Here is a 12,583-nt window from a genome sequence, read left to right on the forward strand (position 1 = left end):
ATCTTCCATACTAAAAACCTTTCCTATAACAAGCTTCTCGGGAGGTTGGCAGATCCTCCATGTGTTATTGCCTGAACATAGCCAGCTTCATTTATGTGTCTAAAGTCTACAGTGTGTTCAGGTGGTCTCCCCTTCAGTGATTGGGTAAACATCCCCTCCTCTCTCCATAGAACGGTGTGCTGTGTGTGGACAGGAAACAGAACTCTCTGTGTTCAGATTCGAATAGGGAAGGATCTATCTAATGATCGATCTGGTGGCCATTGCATGATGTATGGTCACCTTTAGCTGGAAGGATGTCAAACCTCGTGTCATTTTGCAGATGTACAAAGGCACCTCTTATACACTCAGGAGGGTGGGAGTTCGGACAGGTCTGAGAATGGGAACAAAATATTATAGAATTCTCAACCAGCCCCACAGGAGGCCAGGAAATCCATAATAAAAAACATTTAGGACCCAGAACCCTGCAGAGCACCAACTTGTTTTAAAACGTTTCTACAACACTTGGTAGCGGTGGAGGAAGAGATTCCGGAGAGAAGAGCACTGGAGGGCATTATTTCCACCAATCAGGGACCCCTGTTGGGAGCATCACCTGAGGATATTCTCACCATCTGCTGCTTTTGTGGGAATTGCTTTTTTTTTTCCTTGCAGAAAGGTGTAGCAATCCAACCAAAGTTTACAGAGTACATAGTCATGTCACTGACTGTCCTCAGAGAAGCTTGCCATCATATCCTACCATAGTCATAGTCTAATGTCTCTATGATATGATGTATTTATATAGCACCGACATCTTCTGCAGCCATTTACAGAGTACATAGTCATGTCACTGACTGTCCTCAGAGGAGCCCACAGTCTAATCCCACCATAGTCAGTCTAATGTCCTACCATATTATTATTAAGTATTTATATAGCACTGACATCTTCTGTAGCACTTTACAGAGTACATAGTCATGTCACTGACTGTCCTCAGAGGAGCTCACAGTCTAATCCCACCATAGTCATAGTCTAATATCTTACCATATTATTATTATGTATTTATATAGCACTGACATCTTCTGTAGCACTTTACAGAGTACGTTGTCATGTCACTGACTGTCCTCAGAGAAGCTCACCATCGAATCCTACCATAATCGTAGTCTAATGTCTCATCCATATTATGTATTTATATAGCACTGACATCTTCTGCAGTATTTTACAGAGTTCATAGTCATGTCAGTGACTGTGTTCACAGCAGCAATCTAATCCTATCAAAGTCATCTTCTAATGACCTACAATATTCTGCCTTACAGAGTAAACTTTTATGTCACTGTCTTCAGATTAGCTCACAATCGAATCCTACCATAGTCATAGTCTAATGTCCTACCATATTATTAGTACATAGTCATGTCACCGACTGTCCTCAGAGGAGCTCACAATCTACCAGTAATCCCTACCATAGTCATAGTCAAATGTCCTACCATGTTATTATGTATTTATATAGCACTGACATCTTCTGCAGCACTTTACAGAGTACATAGTCATGTCACTGACTGTCCTCAGAGGAGCTCACAATCTACCAGTAATCCTACCATAGTCATAGTCTAATGTCCTACCATGTTATTATTAAGTATGTATATAGCCCTGAAATCTTCTGTAGCACTTTATAGAGTACATAGTCATGTCACTCAGAGGAGCTCACAGACTCTAATCCCTACCATAGTCTAATGTCCTACCATATTATTATTACTGGTATATATTTATTCGGATCACCGGGGATCCCAAAGCGCTGCTAAAAGGGCTCTAGTGGGCCCCAGGCCTCAGGCAGAGAGGCTGGTAAATGTAGCCTGGCATCTACTGTTCTTCCTACTTCAGGTGTCACACCTGATTAACCCGCCCACCCCCTGCATCCAGAGAGGAGAGAAGAAAGCTGCCCTGCAACAAGAATATTTGGCTCATGAAACCGGTATCGGTCCAGATCATTGCTTGTATACACGGTTCATATTACTTTATCCTCCTGATTGTTATTAGAGCTTTCTTAGCTGGACCACTGGATGGCAAATGTTATGACTCCTTCTCCAGCAGGTTGGATTAGTCTACTTTATGCGATTTATGTGCTGGGCTGTACATTACGAATAAAGTTTTGGACGTATTTTGTTTGGCGGTAGTGCGCGGTGAAGACTTGGAAGCATTCAGGCAGATTGTAGACCACGGATCCGGTCCCAATGCGTGAATTTACATTATTAACCGTTGGAAGGTCGTTCGCCCTCACTCAGCATTCGTGTTTGGTGGACACAGTGCACCCCCTATGGTTCGGAGGTGGCTCATTAGTGTCGACACATCACAGCGCTGAAAGGGTAAAGACACAACAACCGCGGAGATGCTGAAAATGATCATTAGCCCCTCGCCCCGGTCCCAGCACCCCCTCCTGCTTCCCTTCCTCCCAGAGGATTTAATATGCAAGGAGCACTGTTCACATGTCTGGGTGTATTGATATCACGTTGGCCAGTTCAGGGCTGTCAGTGGAGACATTCAGCGTGAAACGGCCCCCTAAGGTGCAGCCATTGCGGCCTTCCAAAAGATTGGCCACAAAAAAAGTGCTCGGAGCTTCACGCAAGGTGAGACAATAAAAGACATCTCATGGCGTCGGACATGCTTCAGAAAAGGCCAAGAGATGCCCGGCTCCCCCCCTTAAGTTCCTGTCACTCAGGGCCTCCCCCTTTCTCCAACCGCCACCATTCATCCCTTATGTGAAGCCTCAGAGAAAGAGGACAATTCACTGAGTCAGGTAGAGCACAGAGCTGGACTGATGTATCATGGCTGTGTCACTATGGCGGGAGGGCTACATAACACCCATGGAGAACCAATACCATTGGGAGTATCAGGGGCCGACCAACAGGGAATCATCTCCCAACAACCACTATGCACTGCAAAGTACAACCTCGCCTTCTTGAATACATAAAGCGTTTGAAAATTCCAGACTCACAAGGAAAATTCTAAGTTCGCCTGGCTTTCTCAGACGGTCCTTAGTCCCCAATCACTCTCCCACTTAAACACTCCCCTCCTACTGCCAAAACTACACCCCCATCCCCAGCTGATGCTTGACACTACCCCCCCCCCCCCCCCCTCAACTGCCTAAAACAACTTCCCCCTCCTAGTTCCTTCCTAACACTAACCCCGATGCCAAAATGACTGCTAGTTGTAGGCGATTGTCTACAACCATTATTTTCTAGGTAGTAAACAAACGGCTGCTATCCTCATTGTGAGCCCAACTCAATGCCTGGGTGCACAATTGTCGATAATTTACACAGGTGTCTCTTAGGCGCCTGCCAATCCTCGCACCCAAATAACTTGATTTGCTTAAAATGGTATGAAACTCAAATTTTGGCTCTAGTCTAAAACATTAAGCATAGCATAAAACTAATAGTAAAACATAAATGATAAGATTGCCGTTGCTGTGGAAAAAATTATAAGATTGTGTTGAACTATTATATATGCAATTATATATTGAACTTTGCAGAGTAAAAAAATGCAGAAAAGCTTCTCCTTTCTCTGCTTTGTTTGCTCAGCAATTACTTAATTACAAGACAACCTAATAATGTGTCCAGCAACCGGTGATGCCATCAATCAGCATTAGTGAAGTATATATCTGGCCACACTAAACCGTTATCATTTGATTTTGTAAACATAAATTGGTCTCTTTCTCCAGAGTATCCAAGTAGCTCGGGCTCACCCAAAACTACTAGGAAAGTGTAGAGGACTAAAAGAGGATGAAAAGCCCTCCGGAAGGTGACTAACTGCACTATTTACACCATTAAATAAAAGGGCTGTGGTGGCAAGGGGGCAAAAGAGCTACATCCTACAAGACCACAATGGCTGCTAAAACACAAACATACACAAGCAGGATGAGCATATCCTTGTTTGGTGTATGTAGTGTGTATGTTAGGCCTCTTAACGACGGCCACACAATGCAGGTGACCATGGCAACCCACAACACTGCGTTGCTACACATTTTTTTCCAATGTAGTTGCGATCACATTCATTTATAATTATTATTATTTAGTATTTATATAGCGCCGACATCTTCCACAGTGCTGTACAGAGTATATTGTCTTGTCACTTAACTGTCCCTCAGAGGAGCTCACAATCTAATCCCTACCATAGTCATATGTCTATGCATGCATCATGTAGTGTATGTATCAAAGTCTAGGGCCAATTTTGGGGGAAGCCAACAGACTTATCTGTATGTTTTTGGAATGTGGGAGGAAACAGGCGTGCCTGAAGGAAACCCGCATCGCCACGGGGAGAACATACAAACTCCTTGCAGATAGTGTCCATTTATAATGAATGGAACCGCACTTAATTTGTGCAAAAATGTATGCAACCATGTGTTGCTTTTCCACGGTGAATCACAACTCATGGGTGGAAACATTAGGCTGCACAGTGTATGCACGTCTGATGTCCTTCCTGATCACATACACTGTGTGTTGCTGAAAATGCAGGGGTGGGGGTGAGACCGAACATCTACTACTGCTGATGTCCTGCTATAAACTGGAGTAGACTGAACATTTTCATTTGCCTGACATGGGTAAAGATTATCAGGTTTCTAAGTGTGGCAGGATGGGGGATTATTGTTACAGCGCACACGCCGTGAGTGCTAATAGATTGGAGAAGAGTTGGGGGGGGGAGAACAATTTCTGGCTGCACTCAGAACACAATCTGCTGCACACTCTGAACGCTGCGGTGAGACGTGGGGTTTTGTGGCCTGCAACGATAACATAATAGTGTTCTTTAACAGAGTTGAATTTCCACAGCCTCCACTAGGCTCCCGCCGGTGTTATCGCTGCTCTCTATTTAGAGCCCCATAATTAGAGGCACATTTCAGACTTGGCTCACACTTTTGGAAATGAAGCTGCAGGAAGTCTATAGATATTAGGCTGGTCATGTGACTGCAATCAGCAGTCTGGTCATGTGACCTATGATCAGCACACAACACCGTCTATTAATACAGCTTTCTGAGGAAAAACGAGAAAATATTATATACCAATAAACTGCAGGCAGGTGAGGTGAACTACTCGGATTATCTCGGTAGAGACAGGAAGAGAACAGCATAGCTCCCAACTGTCCCGCCTTTGGGGGAACAATTCCTCTTTGGGAGCCCAGTTCCTCTGTCCCTCTTTTTTCCCCATTTGTCCCTGTTTCATGACTCATGTACAGATCTGTGTAAATGTGTATGTTTCTACTGAAAAAGGAGTTTAATTGACTGTAAACTTTATTCCCATGAATTAAATAGATATATTTCTTTTTTTTTCAAATGTTAAAATGATGGACAACTAATGAAGATAGAAGGAAGCAGTGTCATTGGAATGACAAAACTACATAACTGACTTTTTTGTGGTGTGCATGACAAGGGGTGTGTCAGGGTGTGGTTAGGGGTGTGTCTTAAAGTGTCCCTATTTCTCATCTCAAAAAGTTGGGAGGTAAGGAACAGTCAGTTCCTGAAGGTGGCGTGTTAAAAGCAGGATGAATAGGCAAGTATAAGGATCTGACAAGAGCTCCATAAAAGACAAAACGGGCCTCGGGAGTGTGTCGTTTGTTGTCATTGCATTGGTGAATGCCAACTATGACAGCGAAAGCCCCACCCCCAAACTAATTTGTGGCTTCTGTCCTGTAGGCAGCAGATGACATCCTGTGACGGGATGGGGGGGCGGGGGGGACACACATCAATTAGTACTCAGGATTACCCCCTCCCAGGTAACGAGTGTGCTCTGGCAGGCAATACTTGCACTTATCTGGATATGTACGGTTATCCTTTAAGTTCAGTTGTAGCGATTTCTTCCAACGCAGCCCTGACACATCCAACACCATACTGTCACGTCCCAGCAGCACTTATACGTCCTCATCGGAATGACATTAGCAGATGCCAGAGGAAATATTAGCCCTGGATAATTATACGATAAATCTCCTAATCATTTCTCCTCTTCCATGTGCTGCGACAGTGACTCATCAATTATTCAATCCAAATAACTGTACAGAACGCAGCGCTGATAATTACTTTATGAACAATGTCAAACTGTGTAATTACAACGAGTCAAAGTGAATGCTGGCCAGGAGGATGGAGATGCTGGGTAAAGGGACGGTACTTTACCTCAATCATGAGGCCTTTCACAGGAAACAGGAAATAAATATTAAAGGACAACTAAACTGAGGGGTATATGGAGGCTGCCATATTTATTTCCTGTTAAACAATACCAGTTGCCTGGCAGCTCTGCTGATCTATTTGGCTGCAGTAGTGGCTGAATCACACCAGAAACAAGCATGCAGCTTATCTTGTCAGATCTGACAATAATGTCAGATACGCCTGATCTGCTGCATGCTTGTTCAGGGGCTATGGCTAAACGTATTAGAGGCAGAGGATCAGCAGGACTGCCGGGCAACTGGTATTGCTTAAAAGGAAATAAGTATGGCAGCCTCCAGTTCCCTCTCGCTTCAGTTGTCCTTTAACATATTTTGTGGCATTTATTCATAACTTATTTTATATTTATGTAATTTTTTTTTACATACCGTATGAAAGAATTACTATACGTATCATAAACAGCCAAAACATGAAGTCCATCTGCCTGATACTTTGCATGTTTCCCCTGTATGACCTATCCAGAGACAGACTCCACCAGACGTGTGGAGGTGACCTGTGGTATCTGACTATATCTAAAATACATACAGTACACTATCAGCCTATGATATAGTGTGGCTCCCCCTAGTGGTCAGGCCTGGACTCCACAAGACCTGTGGAGGAGGTGTCCTGTGGTATCCACCTATATCCAAAATACATACAATACACTATCAGCCAATAATATAGTGCGGCTCCCCTTAGTGGTCAGGCCTGGACTCCAACAGACCTATGAAAGTGTCCTGTTGTATCCGATTATATCTAAAACACATACAATACACTATCAGCCAATAATATAGTGCGGCTCGGCTCCCCCTAGTGGTCAGGCCTGGACTCCACAAGACCGGTGAAGGTATCCTCTGTGGTATCTGATTTTTATTATGCAGCATCCTATAACATAGTGTAGCTCCACCTGGTGACAAGGCTTGGACTTCACAAGACCTGTGAAGGTGACCTGTGGTGTCTGACTATATATTTATAATACATATAATACACTATTAGCCTAAAATATAGTGCAGCTCCCTCTAATGGTAAGGCTTAGACTCCACAGGAAGTATTAAGGTTTCCCGCGGTATCAGCACCAAGACATTAGCAGCTGATCATTTAAAGCACACCTAAATTGGAACAAAAAAGTACATTTTTATTTCCCAGAGGATTCTTCCAGCACCCCTGTAGTCTTCCAGGTCTCTCAATGTTTTCCAGGTCCCCTCCACTGTGCCGGTCCCCCCTCCAAAAGACCTGCGACTGGCACTCCAGTCGTGGCTACTGTGCAAGCGCAGCCCTATCTGTGCAACCCCTCGATTGCGTTTCCAATGCTAGGAGCAATCTGCACATTCGTGGTACATTTGTTTTGAGAAGGCTTCCGCCGACGGGAGCATGATTGAGGAGGTGCACAGACGGGACTGCGCATGCATGTTAAATCAGCAAAGTAAACTTTCGGAGTATGGATACGCTCAGAGAACATTTCAGTGAAGGTGGAATTTTATTTCAGGTCATCTTATACAATGACAGACCTGAGGAGGTGAAAGCAGATGATGGATTCCCTCACTGAAAACTTAATGGACTTTAAATTCACAGGCTTTAGATTCTGTGATTAAAGCGTCACCCCGAAAGCCACTTAATCAGCCTCCACTGAGAGTAATCCAGCCTTAAGAGCTAGCCCTTTAATTGGACATCAGGTGCTTAAGCTGCACACACCATACTCATTTCTTGGTGATATTCAGAGGCCTAATGAGCCAATCAAAGTTCAGTTTATTCTGGCTTTTCGGCTCCACTATGGCAGCGCGAGAGCTATCAGACGAAAATCCCCATCGCAATGAATATAAAGCCACATTTCACTGCTTCACTGAGGCCTGAGTGCCTCTGCAAAGGATTATGGGAGGCGAGAATCTGCAGTGGGCAGCCGGGACGCCCTCCTGGTCAGACATCCAAGACTTTACTGGGTTTCTTGTGTCACAGTTCGCTGGTTTAGCGTTAGTTAAAAAAAATATAATAAAAACCTGAAAGGACGAAATAAGCCGAGCCGGCAGCCCCCCTCCTGAAATATTGCTTTGCAGCTTCTTCTGACTCCAGCTGAGCTGTAAATGACTTTTCATTTTCCGAACTCTGCTCCCCAGTCTGTTTGGTATTCAAGGGCACTTCGCAGGCCCAGAGTGTCATTCTGCTTTGGTCGAATTACTTGATTAAAACGCATATAAACTATTACTGGCTTCATTTTCCTTCTATTGCTGCACGCTGTGGATTCTAAACTACATTAAATCGTAATAAAATGGGCGGGGGGTACCTGGGATGGCGGGTCGGAGGGGTGCGGGACTTTTTACCGCCGCAGCCGGACCTCTGTGCATGGCTTCAGAAAAATGCCATTCATTAGGCGGAGAGCTGCAGCAATCTGTTTCCAGCTGTTTGCTGGGTTCGGGGGTCTCTGTGTTGGGATTTGAGATGTTTTGTGGCGGAGCCCCCTCCGGCTCCGGCCCCCCCTCCTCCCTGTCAGACCTGTCATAACTGTAAGGAAAGAGCAGCTGGGAATTTTGATATTTTTCTTTTCTTGTAAAGTGAAGCAGAGGTCGCAGGGAGATTAAATGTGACTCTGTTCTGTCTACCAGCTCCCTCTGTTCTATTAATGATACCCACTGTAGGCTTCACATCAGTCCGGGCTTGTCCTGTGTACATCCAGCTGTCGTGAGAACCACAAGTCCCAGCAGTCCGGGCTCTTCCTGTGGCCATCCAGCTGTCGTGAGAACCACAAGTCCCAGCAGTCTGGGCTCGTCCTGTGTCCATTAAGCTGTTGGGCGAACCACAAGTCCCAGCAGTCCATGCTCATCCTGTGTCCATCCAGCTGTCGGGGGGACCACAAGTCCCAGCAGTCCAGGCTCGTCCTGTGTCCATCCAGCTGTTGGGGAGACCACAAGTCCCAGCAGTCCAGGCTCGTCCTGTATTCACCAAGCTGTCGGGGGAACCACAAGTGCCCCACACCGTGTCCTGGCTCACATTATAAGGTTTTCAAAATGGACAAAAATGTCTAAGCTACATACAGATATTAGATAATAATTGGCCAGTCTCTGTGGTCGAATTAAGTGACGGGTTCCCATGCTGCATCCCCCGCTCTATCTTCACACCCCTGGAATTTTGGAATGAGGAATTTTTGGCACAGGTGACCAGATTTCGCCTACATGGCTGCCTCTCCCTAACCACCTGCCTGAAGACAGTACCTAACCCTAATAGGAAATACCTTCATGCCTAACGTTAAATAGGCCCTGAAGTGACATATAGCAGAATGCTGTAAATTATTCAAAATACCCTTTATTATGGTAATATTCCTATTTCAGCATTAGACCCCCCCCCCCCCTTTCCCCGACACCCTTTTCCTGACGTCTAACCCTAACCACCCTGCCCCCCCCCCCCACAAAAAGACCCCAACTGATGTCCAGGGCCGGGCCGAGGCATAGGCTGGAGAGGCTCCAGCCTCAGGGCGCAGTGTAGGAGGGGGCGCACAATTCATTCAGCTGTCATTCCTAATTGTGTATGAAGCAGAAAGAAATAAGAAAAGGGGATACATAGCAGTGACTGCAAGCCAGATAACTAGAGATTAAAGTGTTGGGGAGGTTGTGGGCCCTGTGGCCCTCTTAGTCTAATAGAAATCAGTGTGTGATGGCTGGGGTGGGAGGGGTGGAGGGGCACACTTTGGTGCCTCAGCCTTGGGTGCTGGAGGACCTTGTCCCGGCTCTGCTGACGTCTAACACTAAACAGCCCCCACAAACACTCCTGCCTCACTCTAACCATCCCCCCATGCCTAACCTTAACAACCCTCCCCCCCACACACACACACCTAACCTTAACCACCCCACCGCCAATTTTGCATGCGCTCTCCTAGGCACCCATTGAAATAACACCACTGAGGGCTAATTTGGGCACCTGTTATTTATCGGGTGCCGCAGGTGCACACATTTCCCTTCATTACCTCTATTTCAATAGGTGCCTATGGCGGCACCAAAACTTCCACCGACACCAGGCCACCAAATTCCCTGCTTCGCAACAACATGTACAGTAGAGGCAAGCCCTAAAACAAGTAGCAGGGTGTAAAACATAGCAGCCTCTAGGATAATGAGAACATTTTGAGTTCCTGCTGCAGTTCGGACCCGTGCGGCCATTTCCCCCTCTTGGCAGCATCCGCCGCGCCGCCGTTTCTGGCCAGCAAATTCCATCACACATTCATTTCGATTAAAAGTCAGCTGACCTGCGAAGGAGAAGGTCATTTTCCTACTCCCGCTAAGAGGATTAGCTAAAATGACTGAGCAGCACATATACAGGCAAGGTGGGCACATTTCCAGAGATTATCTGGATACGTGTACACAGCTTCGAGCTGCCACTGCTAATAGCTCAGCGCTGGAGGCTGTTAATTGCATCATTATAGAGTAATAAGGATGAAAGGCCTTTCTCATGTTCAGCTCAAAGACTCATTTCACCTAGTGATCCACTCCGCTGTAATGGCGAATATCGGGGGCGACCCGCTGAGCCACGCACAAACATGCTACAGCCACAAAATATTTTTTCATGTTGTCTAAAAGACTGCTAGAGCAAAAAGTTGGGCCATTTAATAGCCATTTATCTCTTAGCAGCAGAATGAAACCTGCAGTATGCCTTGTGTACAGAAAACTTGTCAGATGACATCTCCCATTAATAGGGCTGCTGACAGGGAACACCCTCTTCACTCGGTCTCTTTAACTTGACAAGACCTGTATCAGCTGACCTTCTCTCATACAGCTGCTGACCTGTCAGTTACTGCAGAGAAGTAATGACAGGAGGACAAGACCAATCGGACAGCCACCGTTATATCATTTGGAAAAAAGGAATCACCCAGGGGCATTTGCGTCAATAGGGATAAAATGGGGAATTACCCAGGCCACTGCTCCCATCCCCCCAATAGGGGAAAACTGCAGGTTGTCACTTCTTGTGTGTCGCTAAAAAACAAGACCACAATGCATCACTTCCTGTGTTTGTGGCCAAAAAACAAGACCACAATGCATCACTTCCTGTGTGTGGTGGCCAAAAAACAAGACCACACTGCATCACTTCCTGTGTTTGTGGCCAAAAAACAAGACCACAATGCATCACTTCCTGTGTGTGGTGGCCAAAATGAAAGACCACAATGCACCACTTCCTGTGTGTGGTGGCCAAAAAGCAAGATGAAAATGCATCACTTTATGTGTGTGGCCAAAAGGCGAGACCACAGGACCTTTGTGGAAATAATGTCAGTTTACAAACAAAACAACCCTATGGAGCCTGCTACCTCCTACCAATAACCTCTCCATAACGCAGAATACACAGTCGCTTGCCTCTCTACCCCTCCCCTTTTCCTATGCAGCCTTCCCTCCCTAAACCCTCTATACATGAATGTCACTGGTAAGGTGTTAACCAAAACCATCATGTCCAATTATTTTGGTCATAATGAATCCACTGTTCTTGTGAAGGTTTGAGAACAGAGCCGGCACTTCCATAGAGGCAAACGGGGCAATTGCCCCGGAGCCTGTGGGGGCCCTCCAAGGTACCCCTCCAGCTATGGTGACCCATGACAGTGGGGATGCTGTGTGTTTACTCTGTATTGGAAAGGTGGAGGTGAATAATGGGAACCCCCAAAAATGCTTTTTAGAGATCATATGATGGACACCTAATGATATTGTGTGATGGGGGGATTGGGCCTGGCAGCCTGCTCAGGGGCCCTGGGGGGAAAGGAGGCGTCAAGGAAGGGCCCCCCCCCCCCCCAAATTTACTTTTGCCCCAGGGCCTCATTGTAGCTAGAACCGGCCCTGCTTGATTTACATAAATGCACCATGACTGGGGTATGAATGCAGCTCAACCCCAATACAAACGCAGCTAAACTGCAGTACAGATGCAATACAATTGTGCTACAAATGTTGTGCTTCATGTATACAGTCCCCATATACTGTAGCTAATTAGAAATGAATATGTTAAAGGACATCTTAGGTGAGAGGGCTATGGAGGCTAACGTATTTTCTTTTAAACAATACCAGTTACCTGGCTGTCCTGCTGATCCTCTGTCTCTAATACATTTAGCCATAGCCCCTGAACAAGCAGATCAGGTGCTCTGACTGAAGTCTGACTGGATTAGCTGCATGCTTATTTCAGATTTCAGATGCGTGATTCAGTCACTACTGTTGCTAGAAAGATCAGCAGGGCTGCCAGGCAACTGGTATTGTTTAAAACTAAATATATATGGCAGCGTCCATATACTTCACACTTCAGGCATCCTTTAATTAAGTAGCTGATTTCAGAAAGTCATGCAGATCTGTTACCCTTTATAGCGGTTTTCTTGCTGGAATGTTTTATTTTTTTCTGGTTTTGTGATTTCAGCTCAGTTATAATGGAAGTGTTTGCCAAACAATGAGTGGCTGGATAGTGTACTGGTTAAGGCCTCTGACACAG

General features: G+C 45.7%; 1 protein-coding gene across 4 annotated transcripts in view; it reads left to right on the plus strand.

Moving 5' to 3' along the window:
* PAX7 (paired box 7) overlaps positions 1–12,583 on the plus strand; it is a 189,394-nt gene that overhangs the window by 88,748 nt on the left and 88,063 nt on the right. The gene's annotated exons all lie outside the window — the stretch shown is intronic.

Source organism: Hyperolius riggenbachi, chromosome 6 (genome assembly GCF_040937935.1).
Source record: "Hyperolius riggenbachi isolate aHypRig1 chromosome 6, aHypRig1.pri, whole genome shotgun sequence".
NCBI classification, from domain to species: Eukaryota; Metazoa; Chordata; class Amphibia; order Anura; family Hyperoliidae; genus Hyperolius; species Hyperolius riggenbachi.